The sequence below is a fragment of the Globicephala melas genome, chromosome 3 (assembly GCF_963455315.2).
Source record: "Globicephala melas chromosome 3, mGloMel1.2, whole genome shotgun sequence".
Taxonomy (NCBI): domain Eukaryota; kingdom Metazoa; phylum Chordata; class Mammalia; order Artiodactyla; family Delphinidae; genus Globicephala; species Globicephala melas.
The window spans coordinates 152,165,996-152,189,907 of NC_083316.1; the positions used below are offsets into that span (position 1 = coordinate 152,165,996).

At 43.5% G+C, this 23,912-nt stretch overlaps 1 pseudogene; it reads left to right on the forward strand.

The window, feature by feature from the left end:
* LOC115847245 (small ribosomal subunit protein eS8-like) lies at positions 1 to 23,241 on the forward strand (annotated as a pseudogene).
* Positions 23,242 to 23,912: the final 671 nt, after the last annotated feature.

The window sequence follows — 23,912 nt, forward strand, 5'->3', positions numbered from 1 at the left end:
ATGGCGGCGCCCGGCTCCCCCTCTGTCGCTGCCAGCAGGTCAGAGGGCACGCGGAGTCCGCGCCGCCGCACTAGCCCCCGAGGCTGCCTGCGCCATTTTGAGTAAGGTCACCACCCGGAGTTCCGCGGAAGAGTGAACCTGGTGAGGAAACGCCCTCCCCATCCCAGGATCCAAGGGATGAGACCTGCGCGAGGGGAGGGTGTGCGCTGTAGTAATCGTGCTGCACGGCCCTTGGCGCTTAATAACTGTTAAATGGATGCGTGAATTCGTAATTTCTGTAGTGCTACGCTACTTTCACAGCCATGACCTGACTCCTTGTACCTACACTGAGTGGCAGGTACAGTAGTTCCCATTTTGCAGCGGAGAAAACCGAGGCTGCAAAAGGCGAAATGGTTGCTCAACATCAGCCAGCCAGAACTCATGGGCTCGTGGACAGCCTGAGCTGAAAGGGACAAAGGGATTGTCTAGATTCGTATTTTCAGTGTATGGTACACGGGGAGTCTAGCGTTTGGTGCTTGGGACAGCGAGACTCACCGTCTCAGTCTGGTGGGGAGAGTGGACACTTAAATACACAATTACAAGTGTGATAAAGATGAGATGACTGGGGCATGTACTAGGTCAGTGTTTCCAAAAAAGTGGTATGTGTGCGAGAGGATTTTGAGTGGTACACAAAGGAACATTTAAAAAAAGTAATGATTATGTATTTCATTGTTAAAACTGGGATATTTTCCCTCCCTTTCTTTTTTGAATATATGACATGCGTATAGTACAAATTTTTAAAAATAGTTTTGAGTGCAACTTGTGTCATGCCAGGGCCAGTGGTGTCCTGAAACCATATGGTGGTTATATGTAGAGTTGCTGTTGATCCATCAACAAGGGCAGAATTCTGACATTGGCCCAACCCAAGGGAGCAAGGACTATTTTGAGAGGAAGGGCTAAATGGAAGGCCCTGGAGCTCTCCCTAACTGCCAAATGAAAAAATAATACTTCATCTCATTACAGGGATTAGCACCGCCATCAAAGATTTGAAAGATTCAGGGTGATTCCCACTATATCAACATTACCTCTTCAGTTTGTCCAGAACAGAGGATAGATGGTATTTTTTCCCATTCATTTATTTTCTTTGTGGTAAAATTTAAGTAACATAAAACTTATTGTCTTAACCATTTCTAAGTGTACAGTTCATTGGTATTAAGTACATTCATATTGTTGTGCAACCATCACCACCATCTATCTCCAGAACACTTTTCTTCTTGTAAAACTGAAACTCTGTACTCATTAAATAATAACTCCCCATTCTCCTGTCCCTTCAGCCCTTTGCAACCACCATTCTACTTAAGAAAACCTCCCCCTTTTCCCTACACCCCAGCCTCTGGTAGCCACTATTCTACTCTCTGTTATTATGAGTTTACCTTTTTTTTTTAATATTCCACATATAAGTGAGATCATGCAATATTTATCTTTTTGCGACTGGCTTGTTTCACTTAAAATGTCCTCTAGTTTCATCCATGTTGTTGCAAATGGCAGGATTTCCTTCTTTTTTAAAGCTGAATAATATTCATTTATATTTTATATATATATACTTTTTGTATATTCCTCATATATATTCCTATATATATTGTAGATATTTATATATTCCTTTATATACATATACACATATACAGATATCTATCCATCTATATCACATTTTCTTTATCCATTCATACATCAACAGAGAAGATCTATCTATCTATCCATCTATCTATCTGTCTATATCACATTTTCTTTATCCATTCATACATCAACAGAGAAGATAGGGCTTCCCTGGTGGCACAGTGGTTAAGAATCCACCTGCCAATGCAGGGGACACAGGTTTGAGCCCTGGTCCGGGAAGATCCCACATGCTGTGTAGCAACTAAGCCCATGCACCACAACTACTGAGCCTGTGTTCTAGTGCCCACAAGCCACAACTACTGTGCCCGCGTGCAACAACTACTGAAGCCCTTGCGCCTAGAGCCCGTGCTTCGCAGCAAGAGAAGACACTGCAATGAGAAGCCCGTGCACCGCAACAAAGAGTAGCCCGTGCTCGCCGCAACTAGAGAAAGCCTGCGTGCTGCAACGAAGACCCAATGCAGCCAAAAATAAATAAATAAAATAAATAAATTTATAAAAGCAATAGTAAAAAAACCCCAAAAAACAAAACCAGAGAAGATGGATGGTCTTAAATCATGACCGAGCATTATGATAAACTCATTCTGGTAGGCCAGTGCAATTGTTGGCCCACAATTATAGGTCTGATCAATGCTTTTTTTTTTTTTTTTTTTACGGCACGTGGGCCTCTCACTGTTGTGGCCTCTCCCGTTGCAGAGCATAGGCTTCGGACGCGCAGGCTCAGCAGCCATGGCTCACAGGCCCAGCCGCTCCGCGGCATGTGGCATCTTCCCGGACCGGGGCACGAACCCGTGTCCCCTGCATCAGCAGGCGGACTCTCAACCACTGCTCCACCAGGGAAGCCCTGATCAATGCTTTTTTAAAAAAATATATTTATTTGTTTATTTGGCTATGCCAGGTCTTAGCTGCAGCACGTGGGATCTTTGTTGCAGCATGTGGGATCTAGTTCCCTGACAAGGGATTGAACCTGGGCACCCTGCATTGGGAGCATGGAGTCTTAACCACTGGACCACCAGGGAAGACCCTAGTCAATGCTATTTATTCTATACCAAACCTCAGAAAAAGTTTGTGTTCCTCTGGCAGGGGCAGCAGTAGACCTTTACTGTCTTGCTTCAGGGGTATGTCACTCTCTGGACATACTCAGTTTATTGGAATTTTTGACCAAATCACCATTTCAGTGGATATCAGGCTAATCTACTGTGATGCTGATGACAATATCCTGAAGGACCTTGAGAACAGGAAGTAGCAGATACCCTAGATGATTTGGTAAGCATGATGTGTGTGCCAGAGAGCAGATAATAAATCCCACGAATATATAGTGGCCTATCTACTCAGTGAACTATCTAGGGTTCTGGGGTGTGTTTTGATATTCTGCACCAAATAAAGGACAAGCTGCTGAACATCACACTCCTGACCACTAAGAAAGCAGTACTGTACTTGGTGGGCTTCTTTACTTGGTTATAAAATATACCATATTTAGGTATATTATTTTTACCTATTACTGGGTCACTTGAAAGCTATCAACTTTAAGGGGGACCATACAAGGAGAGAAGGTTTTCTTACTGGATCAGGCTGCAAAGTAGGTAGTTCTGCCTTTGGCCCTTATATTCAGGCATTGGCTTTTGGAGCAAAGTTATGACCTTGTTCAGCAGTTGTTTTCCTTCTGAGAAACATCTCCTGGCTTGCTTCCCGGGTATGTGGAAATTGGATGCCTGACCATGGCATAGCAGGTGACCACGTGACCTGAGCTACCATGTTATCTGATCTACCTAGTCATAGAATTAGGGGTAGCCAGCAGTACTCCATCATGAAGAAGAAGTGACATATATGGCCTCGGTCCAGCAGGCCATAAAAGCACAAGTAGGTTGCCTGAGCAAGTTGTTTACATTCCTCTCCTACTGATGTTCATGGTCTCCTGGAGAGTTGTTTGTGATGGGTTGACTAAGGAAGAATAATCTAAAGCCCTGTTTATAAACGGCTTTGCACATTATGTTGGCTCCAGCCGGAAATGGATTGTTGGGGTCTTCCAGTCTTCCTCCGAGAAGGCCTGAGGGACCTGGAAAAGGGAAGTGTGCCCAGAGGCCCCAAAGTAAAGATGCACTGATTCCTAGCCGTTGGATAATGGTTTAGTCTGTTGGTCAGGGACTTGGAAGGAACCAGACTGAAGGCTTAGTGACAAGAAGTTTTGAGGAAGATAAATGTGGATAGACTGCCCAGAATGGCTTCAGAGCATAGAGTTATTAGTGTGCCAGATGAACATTCACCAAAGGGTTTCACTACAGAAGAACTTCTTAAGAGCCTGGTGAGCAGCTTGACTCCTTCTGTGGCTATCAGGCAGTCTCCTTCCCTAGCCATCTCAGGACTTGCTCCGTGGGTTTATGAGAAAACTGGCCCAGTATTACGGACTGCTCCCTCCCACGGCTGGCCTACTCTTTGTGCTGAACCCAATTTGCAAGCCTCAGGGAACCAGCCTGAGCCCCCAGGTGGAGCCTTACTTTGAGGGAAACAGCCAGCTATCTCATGGCAGGGAGATTACATTGGGCTCTGTATTAGTCAGGGTTGGCTAACTGCTGTAACAACTGACCCCGACATGTCAGGGGGTTAAAACCATAAAAGTTTAGTTCTTGTTCATGTCACAATTCAATGCTGGATGAAGGGGACTTTGCTTCATGCAGTCATTCAGGGGTCCACTCCCTCTCTGTCTTGTGGCTCTGCCCTCATCCAGGTTCTCTCCATTCAACGAGAGGATGGTAAAGATAGAGCGAGGGTTGCCTGGGCTGTTTTTATGAGCAATACCTAGTAATGACTATACATCACTTTCACTCACATTCTGTTGGGGAGATTTCAGCCACATGGCTCCACCTGACTGTAATCTTTCCTTCCCACTCCTTCCCCTCTCCCCAGGCAAACACTGATCTGCTTTCTGTCTCTATGAATGTTCTATATTTTCATACAGTATGCACTCTGTTTTGCCTGACTTCTTTCCCTCAGCGTAATTACTTTGCAATTTATCCATTTCGTAGTGTGTATCCATAGCTCATTCCTTCTTAGTACCGAGTGGTATTCCATTGTATGGAAGTACCACAGTTTGTTTATCCATTCAATATTGATGAATAGTCATGACAGACCTTTCTCATACATTTAATTAACTTATTATACTGCTCTGAGAACTGGAAGAAAATATTTTTAAAGCATGTATGCAAGGTACTAAAATCACATCTTTTGCCACTGCTTACATTTATATATTTTTTTAATATGCTAACCTTAAAATGTGTGAGAGCAGGGCCAGCTTCATGGATGTACAACCTGCACAGCCACTCAGGGTCCCTTATTCGGAAGGGCTCTGAGCTTGGCTTAACTTTCTGCCATCACCTTCTTGAAATTCTCTCTCTCTTTTTTTTTTTGGCCATGCTGTGCAGCATGGAGGATCGACCCTGTGCCCCCTGCAGTGGAAGCGCAGAGTCTTAACCACTGGACCGCCAGGGAAGTCCTTTGTAATTCTTAGTAATGTTTGAACAAGGGGCTCACATTCTCATTTTGTACCAGGCACTCCAGTTTATGTAGCTGGTCCTGAATGAGAGGGTGTGTAGTTTTTGAAACTGTTTTTTGGGGGCATGAAGCAAAAGTTTGAAGGCCACTGGCCTTGACTGTCAAGTCTGTAAGAGCTTGGGCTTTTGAAACACAGCATCCAGGATGGTTTGCAAGTTCTCCTACCTTCCACTCTGTGATCTACCTTACTCCTACTGCAAGGCAACAGTTACAGAACTAACTGCTTGAGTGGTGAGGAGGGAAGGGGAAACTATAAGGGTGATGCAAACCACATTACCAGATCAGCATAGTGTCCCATCTGCACAGGTGAGGTTGGGCACCATGGGCCTCACACAGCTAACTGAGGGTTTTACCCTTTCCCTGGGGTTGTGTTTAAGGCCCTGGAGTCTTATCTAGTACTCAACTGTGAGTGTGTGTGTATGTGTGTGTGAGAGAGAGACAGTGACAGTGAGTGTGTGTGTGTACAGGTGTATCTAGTTCTCAAGGTCATCCATCCACACAGGCATTCATGGAGATGTCATTTGTCCCCAGTGGCTGCTGCTGAGAACTGGCTGTTCTCACTCACATGTCTACTAGAGACCCCAGCTCTCTTCCTGCCTCATGAGAATCTTGGTGAGGTTACCTAAGGTTCTTTTTGCCTAGATGTGCCCCAGAGCCATCTCCATGCCCGGTTTTGCTGTTTCCCCAGGCAACCTTCCCCTCTATTCTTGGATTCTTTGCTTTTCCTCCGGCCTCTCTCTGTGCTTTCATCGCTTCCCTCCATCCTCCTCTTCTTTACTTCTGTGACAGGGGAGAACCAAATCTGACTACATGTTGGATCTGTTTCTTTTACTTTAACCTTTGCTTTCCACTGCTTTTGTTCACTAAAAGGATACTGTCTATACGTAATGGCCTAATAATGCCTCGGGGAACCCTGCCCCTCTGCCTGAATGCTAAACTAAAGTGCCTTTGTTCAGGGAAGCATCCTCACCCTGTCCACCTGTGGATGGCTGCAAGTAAGAAGAAATTAACACATCCCCTCCCAGAGGCTGGCCATTCCAGGGGATATTTACAAAACGTATAGTTTTTACTTTACTTCCTCATCTCCTCCCCCAGCCCCACCCCACCCCCGCACCCCTACCTCCTTCTATAAAAGAAATGGGCATCCAAACCCCGATAAGATGGTTTTTTGGAGAATTTAGTTGGCCATCTTCTCAGTCTGCCGGCTTTCCGAATAAAGTTGTACTCCTTGCCTCAACACCTTGTCTCCCGATTTATTGGCCTGTCTTCTGTCATGCGGCGAGCAGAGTGAGCTTGGACTCGGTAACACTTCCATTTCTCCAGACCCCTGAAGTCCTCCTTTTGGAGTATCTGGAGGAAGCCCCAGTAGATAACACTGTCTTCTTCTTTTTTTTAAAATATGTATTTATTTATTTATTTGGTTGCACCGGGCCTTAGTTGTGGCAGGCGGGCTCCTTAGTTGCGGCTCTCCGGCTCCTTAGTTGTGACTTGCAGGCCCCTTAGTTGTGGCACATGGGCTCCTTAATTGCAGCAGACAGGCTCCTTAGTTGTGGCATGCATGTGGGATCTAGCTCTCTGACCAGGGATGGAACCCGGGCCCTCTGCATTGGGAGTGTGGAGTCTTAACCACTGCACCACCAGGGAAGTCCCAATGGCACTGTCTTCTTGACTAGAGTTCTCTACATACTGGAAAATGAAGCAAAGGAGAGGCAGGTGGAGGCTGAATATTACCATATTACTGACAAAGACCAGGGCAGAGCATTTGCTCAATGTGGGCAACTGAACCCCCAGCCCCCAGTCATGGCAGTGTTAGAATGGGTGGACCTCCCTTCCAGAGCCCCTGGAGGGGTGGTGGATGTGGCAGATCCTAAGAGGAAGAAGGGCAGAACTGAGCAGAGCATGTACCATGTTCTTCCCAAGTACACAAGTACACTACTCAGATGAGTTCTCTCTCCTAAGAGCAGAAGTTTCCTGTCAGTGGAACCTCTTCACCCTGGGCCAGTTCTTCCTCTCCTCCCCTCCCCTCCCCTCCCCTCCCCTCCCCTCCCCTCCCCTCCCCTCTCCCTCATGAAGTTTCTTAAAACTTTTCAGGGACTTCCCTGGTGGTGCAGTGGTTAAGAATCCTCCTGCCAATGCAGGGGACACGGGTTCGATCCCTGGTCCAGGAAGATTCCACATGCTGCGGAGCAACTAAGCCCATGCGCCACAACTACTGAGCCTGAGCTCTAGAGCCCGCGAGCCACAACTACTGAGCCCGTGTGCCACAACTACTGAAGCCCGTGTGCCTAGAGCCCATGCTCCGCAACAAGAGAAGCCACCGCCATGAGAAACCCACGCACCACAACGAAGAGTATTTCCCGCTCACCGCAACTAGAGAAAAGCCTGCGCACAGAAACGAAGACCCAATGCAGTCAAATATAAATAAATTAATTAATTAAAAAAAAAACTTTTCAGCTGTGGCTGACACTTCTCTCCTTTGCCCTGAGTCCTTGTTGAAACTGAATCCAGAAATACTTAAAAAAAATCTTTTTAGGGCTTCCCTGGTGGCGCAGTGGTTGAGAGTCCGCCTGCCGATGCAGGGGACATGGGTTCGTGCCCCGGTCCGGGAGGATCCCACATGCTGTGGAGCGGCTGGGCCCGTGAGCCATGGCTGCTGAGCCTGCGCATCCGGAGCCTGTGCTCCGCAATGGGAGAGGCCACAACAGTGAGAGGCCCGCGTACCGCAAAAAAAAAGAGAAAAATCTTTTTAAAATAAAAATTTAAAACATAGACAAATGTAGACAGAATTCTATAATGAGTCCCCTTACAGTCATCACCCAGCTTCCACAATAATCAACTCATGGCCAATCTTGATTTATCTATAAATTTTACCTTCTCCCCCCCATCCCAACTCCTGTGTTGTTTGAAACAAGTCCAACGTATCACACTGAAAAGACTCTTATTTTCTGCCTTGTCACATTCCACCCATGAGGAGCAATGAGCACAGAATGGACTAGCTGTTGGAAACGGGGTTGGAGTGAATTACTAGGGGAAAAAAAGTGGTAACATTATAAAGATATTATCCTGCCATAGTAGTTAGGCTGTTTCCATTTTCCTTGCCACAGTTGAGGTTCAAGGACTTATCATTTGTCTCTGGCAACAACCTTGTTCTTAGTTTCCTTGCTTTTCTCCCTCTGGATTACTAGTGTTTCTTCATGTGACCACCTGCATCAGAATCCCTCGGAAAACTTGTTAAAATGCAGACCCTGGGCCCCTCTCCAGCCCTGCTGAATCAGATTTTTTTATTTTATTTTATTTTATTTATTTATTTTTGGCTGTGTCGGATCTTCATTGCTGCGCACAGGCTTTCTCTAGTTGCAGCGAGCGGGGGCTACTCTTCCTTGTGGTGTGCCGGCTTCTCATTGCGGTGGCTTCTCTTGTTGCAGAGCACGGGCTCTAGGCGGGTGGGCTTCAGTAGTTGTGTCACGCGGGCTCTGTAGTTGTGACTCACGGGCTCTAGAGCACAGGTCAGTAGTTGTGGCGCACGAGCTTAGTTGCTCCGCAGCATGTGGCATCTTCCTGGAGCAGGGATCGAGCCCGTGTCCCCTGCATTGGCAGGCGGATTCTCAACCACTGTGCCATGAGGGAAGTCCCTGAATCAGACTTTTGAGTGTGGTTCCAGATGTTTTTTACAGGGAGCCCAGAATGATTCTGATGCACACTGATGTTGAGAACTGCTGTCCCAATCTAGCCTCCATGCTGTCCCCAGATAGTCTTCAAACACCAAATCTGACCATGTCACCCCCCACTTTGGACAACCAGGAGGCCCCCCAGACACACAGGATAAGTTCCAGGTTAAGGCCTGGTACTTAGGGCCCTTCAAGAGCTGGCCTTTGTGTGCAGCAGCCTCGCTCCCCACCACTCTCTCCCTTGAACCCTGGGTTTCAGCCCTATCATACAACCTTGATGCGCTCAACACTGCATTCTCTCCCTTACCCCTCCAGGGTTTAATAAACGTGTTCTGATTATTCAAGGGCTGGGCCAGGCCAGTGTCTCTTCTTCTTGGAAGCCATCTGTGACTCATTCCTATGTACATTGTGGTAGAAAAGCTGGGGGTTCAGATAGACTCAGGTGTCCATCTAAGCTCTACCACTTTATGGCTATGTGACCTTAGGAATGTCCTCGATTGCTTTGGGTCTCAGTCTCACCATCTAGAGAATGGGGATGAAAGCAGTATCTCATGGGACTGTGAGACATAAATGGAGACCTTGGCACAGTAGGGAGGCAAAACTTAACCTCTGTCCTCTTAGAATCTCTGGCTGGTTCCAAGAATTAAATTGACATGGGACAGATTAAAAGAAGAAAATCATATAGATCTTTACATGGGAGCCCCCACAGGAAAAACAAAGATCCAGAGAAGTGGCCAGGCCTAAGTGTTTATATAGTAGGCTGGACAAAGAGAGACAGTTGTGGAAAAGTAACTAAAATACATGGAGAGGGACTTCCCTGGCGGTCAAGTGGTTAAGACTCCACACTTCCACTGCAGGGGGCAAGGGTTTGATCCCTGGTTGGGAAACTAAGATCCTGCATGCCGTGTGGCGTGGCCAAAAAAGAAAAAATGGGGAGACTAAAGATGAATTATTTTAATAAGGTCTGTTTGTGCAGATTTCTCTTGGTCTCGACTTCCCATCTCTGGTGATAAGAATCTTTCCTTCTGGTACAGAGAGAGCATCTTTCACAAATTTTGTCTCCTGTTTTCAGGAAGAAAAGCGGAGGTCAGAGTACCCTTCACATACCTGCTATTTCTTCAAGAGCCTTTAGCTCAATAATTCTTATGCCAAAGTGGCATATTTGGGATGGCATATTCTGCCACTTTTCAGCACAGTGCCTGGCACATACAGTAGGGTGTTCATAAACAAGAGCTCCCAAACAAGGCCCTGGCCAAGAGAGAGTTAAAGGCCAGAGCATCTCAGATCACTCTGATATCTAATGGAGCCCATGCTGTCAGAATTCACCTAATACAATGATTTATCATGACAATAACTATGAGGGCATCATAACAATGAGATCATCACTGCTCATTGGCCAATATTAGCTCCATCACAGGGCACTCTGACTCCAGTTTTGTCCCCTTTGGCCCCCTGCCACCTTAGAGTGACTTTTCTAGTAAGTGTTATAATGTTGTAACCCAGGGTTTTAGTAATTTCCCATTCCAAAATAGCATTCCAGATCTGTCCTTAGACTTACACCCTTTTCCAGTTTTCCCCAAAATAGTCAAACAGAAGTAATAGGAAAAATTCTTCTATATCACTGGAAATTAAGAAGGGTCTCACGTATACCCTGAGAATATATAGTCATGGCAGAGTATGGATGGGGAGTCTGCTGGTGACACCCCACTCCCCCACTTCCCAGTCCCACTGATATCTCTTGGTTTTAAGTGGGGCCAGGAGATGAGAGCTCTAGTAGTCTGCAAAGGACGTGAACTCCAATGGGCTTGGAGCCCACACCCAGGGACCCAAGTCTGTGGGCAGTGGGGATCTTGCACTGCTCACATCCAGAATGCCATTATGGGGATGGGGGCGTTCTGGACGAAGGTGAGGAGGTGGCTTCTTGAAGAGTAGTAAACTGGGGAGGTGGACTGTTTTAGCAACAAATTATACCAAAACTTAGTAGCTTAAAACAAAAATAGACATATATTCCTTAGTTTCTGGGGGTCAGGAATTTGGGAGCAGCTTAGGTGGGTGGTTCTGGCTCAGGGTCTCTCACAAAGTCAAGATGTTACTCAAGGCTGCATCATCTGAAGGCTTGGTGGGACTGGAGGATCTCTTCCCAAGGTGGCTCACTCACATGGCTATTGGCAGGAGGCCTCAGTTCCTCACCACAAGGGCCTCTCCACAGGGGGACTGGAGTGTCCTTGTGCACTGGTGGCTGGCTTCCCTCAAGTGAGAGAATCAAGAGAGCAAGGTGGAAGCATAATGCCTTTATGACTCAGCCTTAGAAGCCACATGTTGTCATTTCTGCAGCATCCTATTGGTTACATAGGTCAACACCATTCAGTGTGAGAGGGGACCACATAGGACCATGGATACCTGTAAAGAAAAATCATTAGGGACTGTCTGGGATGCTGACTACCACAGGGATGCTGTCTCAGACATACTTGTGTTGCCAAGACGTGGGGGAGGAGGAGAGGTCCCCCCACTCTCAGCATAAAATATTACACAAAATTTAGATACATTGTTCAGCTAGAAAAGAAGGAAGGGGCATTTTCAGAGCTAGGAGAAAGAGGAACACTGCAGTGAGTGAGCCTTGAAGGCCTGTGGCCAATGATGAGTGAATAAACCTTAGGGGTTGGGGTTCTCTGGCTCTAGGCAAGTCAGTGCACAGCAACCTTGACCTACAGGACATCATGTTGGTCTACTGCATGGATGATATCATGCTGACAGGAACAGCTTGGATTCCCCCTCATCAAAAAAAAAAAAAGTTACATGTCTTTTAATATTCCTATTAATTGGCTTGGGGCCCTACTCACATTCCCAAGGATGTCCTCCTTCCTGTGGTAGGTCTGCAACTCAGTTGCCCTGGCAAGTTTGGCGTGCAGATGTTTATTGGATAGGACCCCAGAAAGCTTGGGGCATCTCCAGAAGCACCCCATTTTCTCTGGCTACTGTTGCTGCCAAGCCCCACTCTGTAGCCAGAGGTCCAGCAGGGGTGGGGTACCCTGTTCTGGTGCAGCTGGAGTGTCCTTAGGAAGCTGGGGTTCTGCTCCCATCGGTCTGCCAGTTACCACTTCTGCCACCATCAGTGGCTCCAGGAGAGAGAAAGTGATGGAAGGTTCAGGTTCTGGCTCACTCTGGCCATCTTCTCGAAGAAAGAAGCAGTTCTGCTGCTTTAGAGCCTCCAGAGACTCTCTGATGTTGGGCTGGACCACACTGGTAGCCTTAAATTTGGGAGGAGACTTCCTTTCCTCTATTCCAAAGCCTACCCTCATTTCCTATCCCAGAAGAGGGACATCACTTGGGGAGATGAGAGGAAACTAACCTGGCTATTTTCTCCTCTGCAGGTAAACCTTCGCAGTTAGTTACATGGGTGATGACCTCCCTCCAAAAGTCCTTTCTTGGAGGTCACCTTGTGGTAGAGATGTCTTGTACTTCTAGCCTGGTCCTCCAGGGCTGAAGATTTCCGCATACAAAATACCCCTTCACAGAGCTTGTGCATGGGATCAGTAGTTGTGCCTCGCGGGCTGTAGGGCGCAGTCTCAGTAGTTGTAGCGCACGGGCTTAGTTGCTCCACGGCATGTGGGATCTTCCCAGCCCAGAGCTCCAACCCGTGTCCCCTGCATTGGCAGGCGGATTCTTAACCACTGCGCCACCAGGAAAGTCCCAATAACCTAATGATTTTAAAGACAGAGAAATAGAATTTGAGTTACTTCATTTCTGTCATTCTACATGTGACCACATTTATTTCTGTTTAACATGTAAAACAGTGAGAGAGGAAAAAATGCAAACTGTGAGGTGTAATAATCTTGTTAGATTTTCGTTCATATATGAAGTATTTTATTAAGTTTGACCCATATCATTACAATTGATAGTTGTTTTAAATTGTTATTTTTTTACTAAAAAATGAATCAAGAAGATAAAATATTTCATCAGTGGTATGATCTAGTAGTTGCCTCAAACCTTTTGTAGATGTTTTTATTTATTTTATATTTAAAATTGTGGCAAAATATAAATAACACAATTTACCATTTAGACCACTTTAAAGTGTACAGTTCAGTGGCATAAAGTACGTTCATAGTGTTGTGCAACCATCACCATTATCCATCTCCAGAACTCTGTTCATCTTGCAAAACTGAAACTCTGTACTCACTAAACAATAACCTCCCTCTTCCCTCTCCCCCTAGCCATTGGGAACCACCATTCTACTTTCTGTCTCTATGAATTTGACTGCTATAAGTGGAATCGTACAACAGAGATTTTGGGTTTATTCAAATTCATGTATCAGTTAATTTACTAACTAGTCATAGTAATAACTAGACATTTATTTACATATGATATTACTAAATCAGACTACAAGAAAGAGGAAAACCGCCCCTGACATCTAGGGCTGGCCTGGCACTCACAAGTAGGCCTTGGTGTTCTGTTGAACATGACCAATTTCATAGGACCTCAACATCAGATGAGGTCACTATGTGACTGTGATGGATCAAGAAACAGGATTCCACTCAGTAATCAGGTCTGACCACAGACAAAAACTTGACCATTGTCCCAACCTCCCAGAATGACCAGGCATCCTCTGGTCCTGGCACGTACGAGGGCTGCTTCTTTACCAATCACACCTTTAGCCTTCATTCATTCCTCCTGCCTTACAGATTGGATTTATTATACATCCTCTGGTCGTAAAATTACCCCCACTTCTTGACAGCATCCAATCCAGAGGAAAACCCACTGCCTTGAGCCCTCCTCCAAAATGCCTACAGGAGCCCTAATCCCATAACAAATTCTTTCCAACACCCTCTTGCTGAGTTGCCTCAGGGTTCCCCTGTGATGTGCATCCAACTTTGCTGAAATGAAAAACAAACCCCACTTGTTCAGTTGCGGGTGAGCTCTTGCTGGTCTTTGGCTGGAGGATGTTGACAGAATTGGAGGTTCACCAAGATTCAGCAGAAGCCCTCCCAACCTTGGACCAGGACCCTTGAATCAGTAATACTGTGTGCATCTGATACTCCTCCCAGTCTCTACCTATTTGAGGTGTCCATGGTCAGGAGACAAGCTCATGCTGAACTGAGATCTGATGTTTTGTTGAAATCCCTCAGCACTGAGTTTCTTTTTTTTTTTTTTCCAGGAATAAGGCCTCTTGAGGTTGTTTTGGTTACTTGTTTCTAGCCTTCTAACACTTGTTCTATGGTCTATCTGCCTGCCCAGTGTCTTGAGCGTTTTTTTATAAGATGAAAACTGTTTTTTTAATTGAGATGTAATTGACATATAACATCGTATTTGTTTTTTTTTAATATTTATTTATTTGGTTGCACCAGGTCTTAGTTGCGGCAGGCGGGCTCCTTAGTTGTGGCTTGCTGGCTCCTTAGTTTTAGCATGTGGGCTCCTTAGTTGTGGCATGTGAGCTCTTAGTTGCGGCATGCATGTGGGATCTAGTTCCCTGACCAGAGATTGAACCCGGGCTCCCTGCACTGGGAGCGTGGAGTCTTATCCACTGTGCCACCAGGGAAGTCCCAACATTGTATTAGTTTTAGGTGTACAACATAATGATTTGAAATATGTATATATTGAGAAATGATCATCACACACCAGGATAAATTTAATAAACATCCACGAATCTGTTCTCTGTATTTACGAGTTTGTTTGTTTGTTTAGAATCCACATGTAAATGAGATAATATGGTATTTGTCTTCTCTGACTTATTTCACTTAGCATAATGTCCCCTAGGTCCACCCATGTTGTCACTATTGGCAGGATCTCCTTCTTTTTTATGGCTGAAAAATGCTCCTCTGTGTGTGTGTGTGTGTGTGTGTGTGTGTGTGTGTGTTTGTTACCATGTCCTGGATTTACTGTAAATAATGCTGCAATAAACATGGGGGGGTGCAGATATCTTTTTAAGATAGTGATCTTGTTTGCTTCGGATGAATACCTAGAAGTGGGATTGCTGGATCATATGGTAATTCTATTTTTAATTTTCTGAGGAACCTCCATGATGTTTTCTGTAGTGGGTACACCAACTTACATTCCCACCAACAATGCACAAGGGTTTCCTTTTCTCCACATCCTCTCCAGCATTTGCTGCTTCTTGAGAATGAAAATTCTATGGGAGAGATGGGCATAACCCTGATAAGTTCATTCTCTAGTTGGACATTCTTTGTCTTGGGTCATCATTTCAAAACCTTGTAAAGATTTCCTCCTTGATCTTGTCCTTGTATCCCTGAGAACTATTTTGTTTAGCTTAGTTTGCCTAGAATTAGGAGGTTGTATCTGGCTCTGATGGGTGCTGATTGATTGGCCTTTGGCCAAGCTTCAGAGAAATAAAGTTACACATGAACCATCCTTATGGACCATTCGGTTCCATGGGCTCTTTTAAAAAAGGGCTTCTTCCTGGTCGAACACTTACCTGCTGCATGCTTTCTAACCACAACACCACCAACTTGTACTTAGTTTTCTGACTGCTCCAATTTCACCAGTGACAATTTGGAATTGCAGTAGCCACTTTGGGGGGCTTTTAAAAAATTTTTAATTTTATTTATTTATTTATTGCGGTACGCGGGCCTCTCACTGTTGTGGCCTCTCCCGTTGCGGAGCACAGGCTCCGGACGCGCAGGCTCAGCTGCCATGGCTCACGGGCCCAGCCGCTCCGCGGCATGTGGGATCTTCCCGGACCGGGGCACAAACCTGTGCCGCCTGCATCGGCAGGCAGACTCTCAACCACTGCGCCACCAGGGAAGCCCACTTTGGGGGGCTTTTGACATTGAAAAGATTGTTCATTTAAGAGACACCTTCAAGCAAAAAACAAACTCTCATGAAGAGATTGTCTTGTTTGTTGAAAAGAGAGATCATTTTATTTAATGTAGGATGAACTCCATGCCTCCATTTCCATACCTCGGGGATTAGTAAATGTGGGCTTTCTAATTGTAAGGCTTGAGAAATTTGTCAAAGGCCCAAGTTACTCTCTAAACCAGCTGTAATGTGGTTTCTTCTGTTTTTCTGTTTCTAAAGTTCTTCCCTTCCCTTGCAGAGGAAACATAAGTAGTCTTTTAAAATAACAATTTCAGATTGGTCTAAAGCCAGCTGCTTCTCACTTTTTCTGTTCCTCTCTCTTATGCTCTCAGTAAACTTAAAGATTACCATTAAAATGGAAAACAAAACAAGACATTCGGTTGTTATGTGCACACTCTAGAACTATCTAGTCCAAATAAATAGTAAAAGTTGTCTAAAACAAAATTATTCAACTGTGTTTTTTATGTGTGTAGACACTCGAAAGTCTATGTGCATAATAGCCTTTGTTAAAAGACAAGAAGAAGCTTTAATTCCAAGATAAAAGAGCTTTGGGCATGGTTGAGAGTCTTGGAAAAGTAGTTTACCATATAAAAATAATGTCAACACAATATTCTGGTTTGTACATGACCAGGGTTAAATTTCTCATGATTTAAACTTTCTAAATTTCCTGATTCATTTTATGAGGTACGTAAGTTACCACTGTTTCCATAACCTGTTTAAAATGAAAGATATGTATATAGTTTTATGTCACTAAATGAAATTATAATGTTGGATGTCTTTTTTTATTGTGGTAAAATATACATAACATAAAATTTTACCACTGTAACCATTTTTAAGTGTACAGTTTCGTGGTACTTAGTACATTCACATTGTTGTGCAATCATCACCACCATCCATCTCCAGAACTTTTCTTCATCCCAAACTGAAACTCTGTACCCATTAAACACTAACCCATCATTCTCCCCTTCCCCCAGCCCCTGGGAATCATTGTCCTACCTTCTGTCTCTATGAATTTGGCTATTCTAGGTACCTCATGTAAGTGGAATTATACAATATTTGTCCTTTTGTGTCTGGCTTATTTCACTGAGCATAATGTCCTCAAGGTTCATCCATGTTGCAGTGAATGTCAGAATTTTCTTGTTTTTGAGGCTGAATAATATTCCATTGTATGTATATGCTACAGTTTGTATATTCATTCATCCACTGATGGACATTTGGGTTTTTTCCACCTTTTGGCTATTGTGAGTAATGCTGCTATGAACATTGGTGTACAAATATCTGCTCAAGTCCCTGCTTTCATTTCTTTTGTGTATATACCCAGAAGCAGAATTGTTGGGTCATAACGGTAATTCTACATTTAATTTTTTGAAGAACTGCCATACCATTTTCCACAGCAGTTGCATACATTCCCACCAGCAAAGCACAATAGTTCCAATTTCTCCGCTTATTGGCCATTTGTATATCTTCTTTGGAGAAATGTATATTCAAGTTCTTTGTATATTTAAAAATCAGGTTGTTTGTTTTTTTGTCATTGATTTGTAGGAGTTCCTTATATATTCTGGATGTTAATCCATTATCAGATATATATAATTTTAAAATATTTTCTCCCATTCCATGACTTGCCTCTTTACTCTGTTGATTTTGTCTATTGATGAAAAAAAAATTTTTAATTTTCAAGTAGTTCTATTTATATAGTTTTTCCTTTGTTGACTGTGCTTTTGGTGTCACATCAAGAAATCATTGCCAAATCCAAAGTTGTGAAGCTTTTCCCCACTGTTTTGTTCTAAGAGTTTTATGGTTTTAGCTCTTATATTTAGGTCTTTGATCCACTAAAAAATAATTAGCTTCGTTAATTTACGTTATTAAAATTTTACTTTATTTAGTTTTTAGTCATGATAAAAAAACATAAAATTTACCATCTTAATGATTTTTTTAAATATATCATTTTATTTTATTTTTTATTTTTTTGGCCATGCCGTGCAGCTGTGAGATCTTAGTTCCCCCACCAGGAATTGAACCCACGCCTTCAGCAGTGAAAGCGTGGAGTCCTAACCATGGGACTGCCAGGGAATTCCCCATCTTAATGATTTTTTTTTTAAAAAAGATTTATTTATTTAATTTATTAGTTTTGGCTGCGTCAGGACTTAGTTGCAGCTCATGGGCATTTCGTTTTGGTGCGCGGGCTTCTCTTTAGTTGTGGCGTGTGGGTTTTCTCTCCCCTAGTTGTGGCACGCAGGCTCCAGGGCATGTGGACTCTGTAGTTTGTGGCCCGCAGGCTTTCTAGTTGAGGCGCACAAGCTCAGTAGTCGTGGCACGTGGGCTTCGCTGCCCAGCGGCATGTGGGATCTTAGTTCCCTGACCAGGGATCGAAGCTGCGTCCCCTGCATTGTAAGGCAGATTCTTTACCACTGGACCACCAGGGAAGTCCCTCTTGATGATTTTTAAGTGTACTGTTTAGTAGTGTGAAGTACAGTGTATTCACATTGCTGTGCAACTGATCTCTAGAATTTTTCATCTTGCAAAACTGAAGCGCTATACCCATTAAACAGTAACTCCCCATTTTCTCCTCCCCACCAGCCCCTGGCAACTACCATTCTACTTTCTGCGCCTATGAATTTGACTACTCTAGATATCTCACACAAGTGGCATCACACAGTATTTGTCTTTTTGCGACTGGCTTATTTCACTTAGCCCAATGTCTTTAAGCTTCACCCATGTTGTAGCATGTGATATGATTTCCTTCCTTTTTTAAGGCTGAATAATATTCCATGGTATGTATACATTGTATTTTATTTATCCATCCATTCAATGAACACTTGTGTTGCTTCCACCCCTTGGCTATAGTGAATAATGCTGCTATTTTGAACATGGGTATGCAAATATCTCTTTGAGATTCTGCTTTCAATTATTTTTAATATACAGCAGTAGGATTGCCAAATCAATATGGTAATTCTATTTTTAGTTTTTGAGGAGCTGCCATACCATTTTCCATAGTGTTGTGCTGTTTTACATTCCCACCAACAATGCACAAGAGTTCTAATTTCTCCACATCCTTGTCAACCCTTGTTTTCTGTTTTGTTTTGATTGTAGCCATTCCAGTGGGTGTGAGATGATGTCTCATTATGGGTTTTTTTCCTTTTAAACAGACTTTATTTTTTAGAGGAGTTTTAGGTTCACACCAAAATTGAGCAGAAAATGCACTGAGTTCCTGTAAACCCTCTGTCCCCACACAGAGCAGCCTCATCCACTTTCAACATTCTGCACCAAAGTGGTACATTTGTGACAATCGATGAATCTTACATAATTATCACCCAAAGTCTATAGTTTCATTAGTGTTCATTCTTGGTGTTGTACATTGTATGGGTTTTGATAAATGTAGAATGACATGTACCTATCATTATATTATCATACAGAATAATTTCACTGCCCTGAATATCCTCTATGCTCAGCCTATTCATCCCTCCTACCCTCCCCTCCTAACCCCTGTAGCCACTAATCTTTTTACTGTTTCCATAGTTTTGCCTTTTTTAGAATGTCATATAGTTGGAATTGGAGAGCAGATTAGGCCACCCCAAGAAATCATCCTTATTGTCAGGGATAGGGAATTCAAGGCTGAGAAGGCTCTATAAACAAATTTTGTTTCTTTTCATTAATTTGCTACCCCAAGTCCAAACCCCCTTGTTTTGTCAAATCTTCACAAGTAATTGTTTCTTTGTCTAAAAGGTTAAGAAGCAGCCTGCTTTGGTAACTTCTCTGAGTCTCACATTCCTTCAAGCACTCATATGTACAAATTAAATTTTTCTCCTGTTAATGTCTTACGTCTAATTATTAAACCAGCCACGAAACCTAGAAGGGAAGAAAGGAAAAGTTTTCCTCCCCTAAAGAATAATACAGTATGCAGCCTTTTAAGATTGGCTTCTTTCACTTAGTAATACACTTTTAGAAAAAAAATTTTATTTATTTATTTTGGTTGCTCTGGGTCTTAGTTGCGGCATGCAGGATCTTCGTTGCGGCATGCACATGGGATCTAGTTCCCCAACCAGGGATTGAACCCAGGCCCTCTGCATTGGGAGCGCGGAGTCTTACCCACTGGACCACCAGGGAAGTCTCTTAGTAATATACTTTTAAGGATCCTCCATGTCTTTTCACGGCTTGATAGTTCTTTTTTTTAGTGCTGAATAATATTGCATAGTTTAGATATACCGCAGTTTTTTTTATTCATTCACCTACTGAAGGACATCTTGATTGCTTCCAAGTTTTGGTAATTATGAATAAGTCTGCTATAAACATTCATGTGCATGTTTTTGTGTGGACATAAATTTTCAACTCATTTGTGTAAATATTAAAGAGCATGATTGCTGAATTATATGCTAAGAGTATGTTTAGTTTCGTAAGAAGCTGCCAGTCTTCCAAAGTGACAGCATCATTTTGAATTTTCACCACCAATGAATGAGAACTCCTGTTGCTCTACATCCTCACCAGCATTTGGTGTTGTCAGTGTTCTGGATTTTGGCCAATCTAATAGGTGTGTAGTGGTATCTCATTGTTGCTTTAATTTGCATTTCCCTATGACATGATGTGGAACATCTTTTCATATGTGTGTTTACCATCTGTATATCTTCTTTGGCAAATTGTCTATTCAGGTCTTTGGCCCATTTTTAAGTTGGATTGTTAGTTTTCTGTTGTTGACTTTTAAGAATTCTTTGTATATTTTGGATAACAATCCTTTATCAATATGTCTTTTGCAAATATTCTCTCCCTGTCTGTGGCCTGTCTTTCCATTCTGACAGTGTCTTTTGCAGAGCAGAGGTTTTTAATATTAATTAAAATGAAATTATTATCTATTATTTATTTCATGGATCATGACTTTAGTGTTGTTTCTTATAAGTCATTGCCATATCCAAGGTCATCTAGTTTGTCTCCTGTGTTACCCTCTAGGAGTTTTATAGCTTTGTTGTTTTACATTTAGGTCTGCGATCCATTTTGAGTAAATTTTTTTTTTTTTTTTTTTTTTTTTGCAGTACGCGGGCCTCTCACTGTTGTGGCCTCTCCCATTGTGGAGCACAGGCTCCGGACGCTCAGGTTCAGCGGCCATGGCTCATGGGCCCAGCCGTTCCACGGCATGTGGGATCTTCCCAGACCAGGGCACGAACCCGTGCCCCCTGCATCGGCAGGCGGACTCTCAACCACTGCACCACCAGGGAAGCCCCCCCCATTTTGAGTAAATTTTTGTGGAGGGTGTAAAGTCTGTGTCTAGATTCATTTTTTTAAAATTTAATTTTACTTTTGGTTGCGTTGGGTCTTCGTTGCTGTGTGCAGACTTTCTCTAGTTGCAGCAAGCGGGGGTTACTCTTTGTTGCAGTGCATGGGCTTCTCATTGTGGTGGCTTCTCTTGTTGTGGAGCATGGGTCCTAGGTGCATGGGCTTCAGTTGTTGTGGCGCATGGGCTCAGTAGTTGTGGCTCACGGGGTCTAGAGCACAGACTCAGTAGTTGTGGCGCACGGGCTTAGTTGCTCCACAGCATGTGGGATCTTCCTGGACCAGGTATCGAACCTGTGTACCCTGCACTGGCAGGTGGATTCTTAACCACTGCACCACCAAGGAAGTCCCTAGATTCATTTATTTTGCATATGATGTCCAGCTGTTCCAGCACCATTTGTTGAAAAGACTCTTTTCTCCATTGTATTGTCTTTGCTCCTTTGTCAAAGATCAGTTGACTACATTTATGTGGGTCTATTTCTGGGCTTTCTACTCTCTTCTGTTACTCTATTTGTCTATTCTTCCACCAATACCACACTGTCTTGATGACTGTAGCTTTGTAGTAAATCTTGAAGTTGGGTAGTGTCAATCCTCTAACTTTATTCTCTTCCTTCAATATTGTGTTGGCTATTTTTCTTCCAGTTACTTCATTTTTACTAGTTCACATTTTCAGCAGACAAATCAAGGTGCAAACAGGGTCTTTTACCCTTCCATAGAAACTTTAGAATCAGTTTATTAAAGTCCATAAATTAATTTGTTGGGATTTTTATTGGGATTGTGTTGAATCACAATCCAGTTTGGAAGAACTGACATTGTGACAGTATTGTGTCTTCCTACCCATGAATATGGAATATCTTTCCATTTATTTAGTTCTTCTTTGATTTCTTTCATCAGAGTTTTGTAGATTTTTCTCATATAAATCTCGTACATATTTTGTTAGATTCATACCTATTTCATTTTTGGGAGTGCTAATGTAAATGATACTAGATTTTTTCTTTTCTTTTTATCGAACTATAGTTGATTTACAATGTTGTGTTAATTTCTGCTGTATGGCAAAGTGATTCAGTTATACATATAAATACATTCTTTTTTATATTCTTTTTCATTATGGTTTATCACAGGATATTGAATATAGTGCCCTGTGCTATAAAGTAAGACGTTGTTGTTTATCCATTCTATAAATACTAGTTTGTAGCTGCTAACCTGGAACTTCCACTCCCTCCCTCCCCCACACCCCTCTCCCCTTGGCAACCACGAGTCTATTCTCTATGTCTGTGAATCTGTTTCTATTTCATAGATAAGTTTATTTGTGCCATATTTTAGATTCCACGATGATATTATATTTTTAATTTCAAATTCCACTTTTTCATTGTAAGAAAACAGTTGACTTTTGAATATCCATCTTGTGTCCTGCAAACTTGTATCTTGCAACCAGGATCACTTATTAGTTCCAGGAGTTTTTTGTTGTTGTTGTTGTTGATTCTTTCAGATTTTCTACATAGATGATCAAAGTTTGTTTGATCATGGGGGAGCCAACCTTGGAGAGCTGAGCGTGAGGCAGGGTGCTGGGCTGGTGGGCTGGCCCCGGGCTCCCTGGCTCAGGCTCCTGACCCCACTTCCACACAGAGGCATTTCTCAGGACAACTGGCACAAGCGCTGCAAGACTGGGGGCAAGAGAAAGCCCTACCACAAGAAGTGGAAGTATGAGCTGGGACACCCTGTTGCCAACACCAGGAGTGGCCCCCGCCGCATACACACAGTCTGTGTGTGAGGAGGTGACAAGAAGTACTGGGCCTTGAGGCTGGACGTTGGGAACTTCTGCTGGGGCTCAGAGTGTTGTACACGCAAGACAAGGATCATTGATGTTGTCTATAATGCATCCAGCAATGAACTGGTCCACACTAAGACCCTGGTGAAGAACTGCATCGTGCTCATTGACAGCACACGTACCAACAGTGGTACGAGTCTCACTATACACTGCCCCTGGGCCGCAAGAAGGGGGCCAGGCTGACTCCTGAAGAGGAAGTGATTTTAAACAAAAAACGTTCAAAAAAGAAATTCAGAAGAAATATGATGAAAGGAAAAAGAATGCCCAAATCAGCAGTCTTCTAGAGGAGCAGTTCCAGCAGGGCAAGTTTCTTGCATGCATTGCTTCAAGACCAGGACAGTGTGGCAGAGCAGATGGTTATGTTTTAGAGGGAAAGGAGCTGGAGTTCTATCTGAGGAAAATCAAGGCCCGGAAAGGCAAATAAATCCTCTTCCCTCCTATCTTAGCTCATGTAATAAAGGTGTTTATTGTTCTAAAAAAAAACCCAAAACTGTTTGATCACAGAAAGTTTTATTTCTTCCTTCTCAATCTGAATATTTTTATTTCCTTTTCTTGTCTTATCATATTAGCTAGGCTTTCAGTATGATGTTGAAAAACAGCGGTGAGAGGGGACATCCTTGCCTCATTTCTGATCTTAACAGGAAATCTTCGAGTTTCTCACCACTAGGTATGATGTTAGCTGTAGGTTTTTTTGTAGATCGTCTTTATCAAGATGAGAAATTTCCTCTCTATTCTAGTTTGCTGAGAGTTTTTTAAAAAAATAAATTTATTTATTTATTTTTGGCTGCGTTGGGTCTTTGTTGCTGTGCGTGGGCTTTCTCTAGTTGCGATGAGTGGGGGCTACTCTTCATTGCAATGCACGGGCTTCTCATTGCGGTGGCTTCTCTTGTTGCAGAGCATGGGCTCTAGGCACGTGGGCTCTGTGGTTGTGGTGCACAGGCTTAGTTGCTCTACGGCATGTGGGATCTTCCCGGACCAGGGCTCGTACCCATGTCCCCTGCATTGGCAAGCAGATTCTTAACCACTGGGTCACCAGGGAAGCCCATCAAACATTTATTTATTTATTATTTTTTTTCGGTATGCGGGCCTCTCACTGTTGTGGCCTCTCCCATTGCGGAGCACAGGCTCCGGACGCGCAGGCTCAGCGG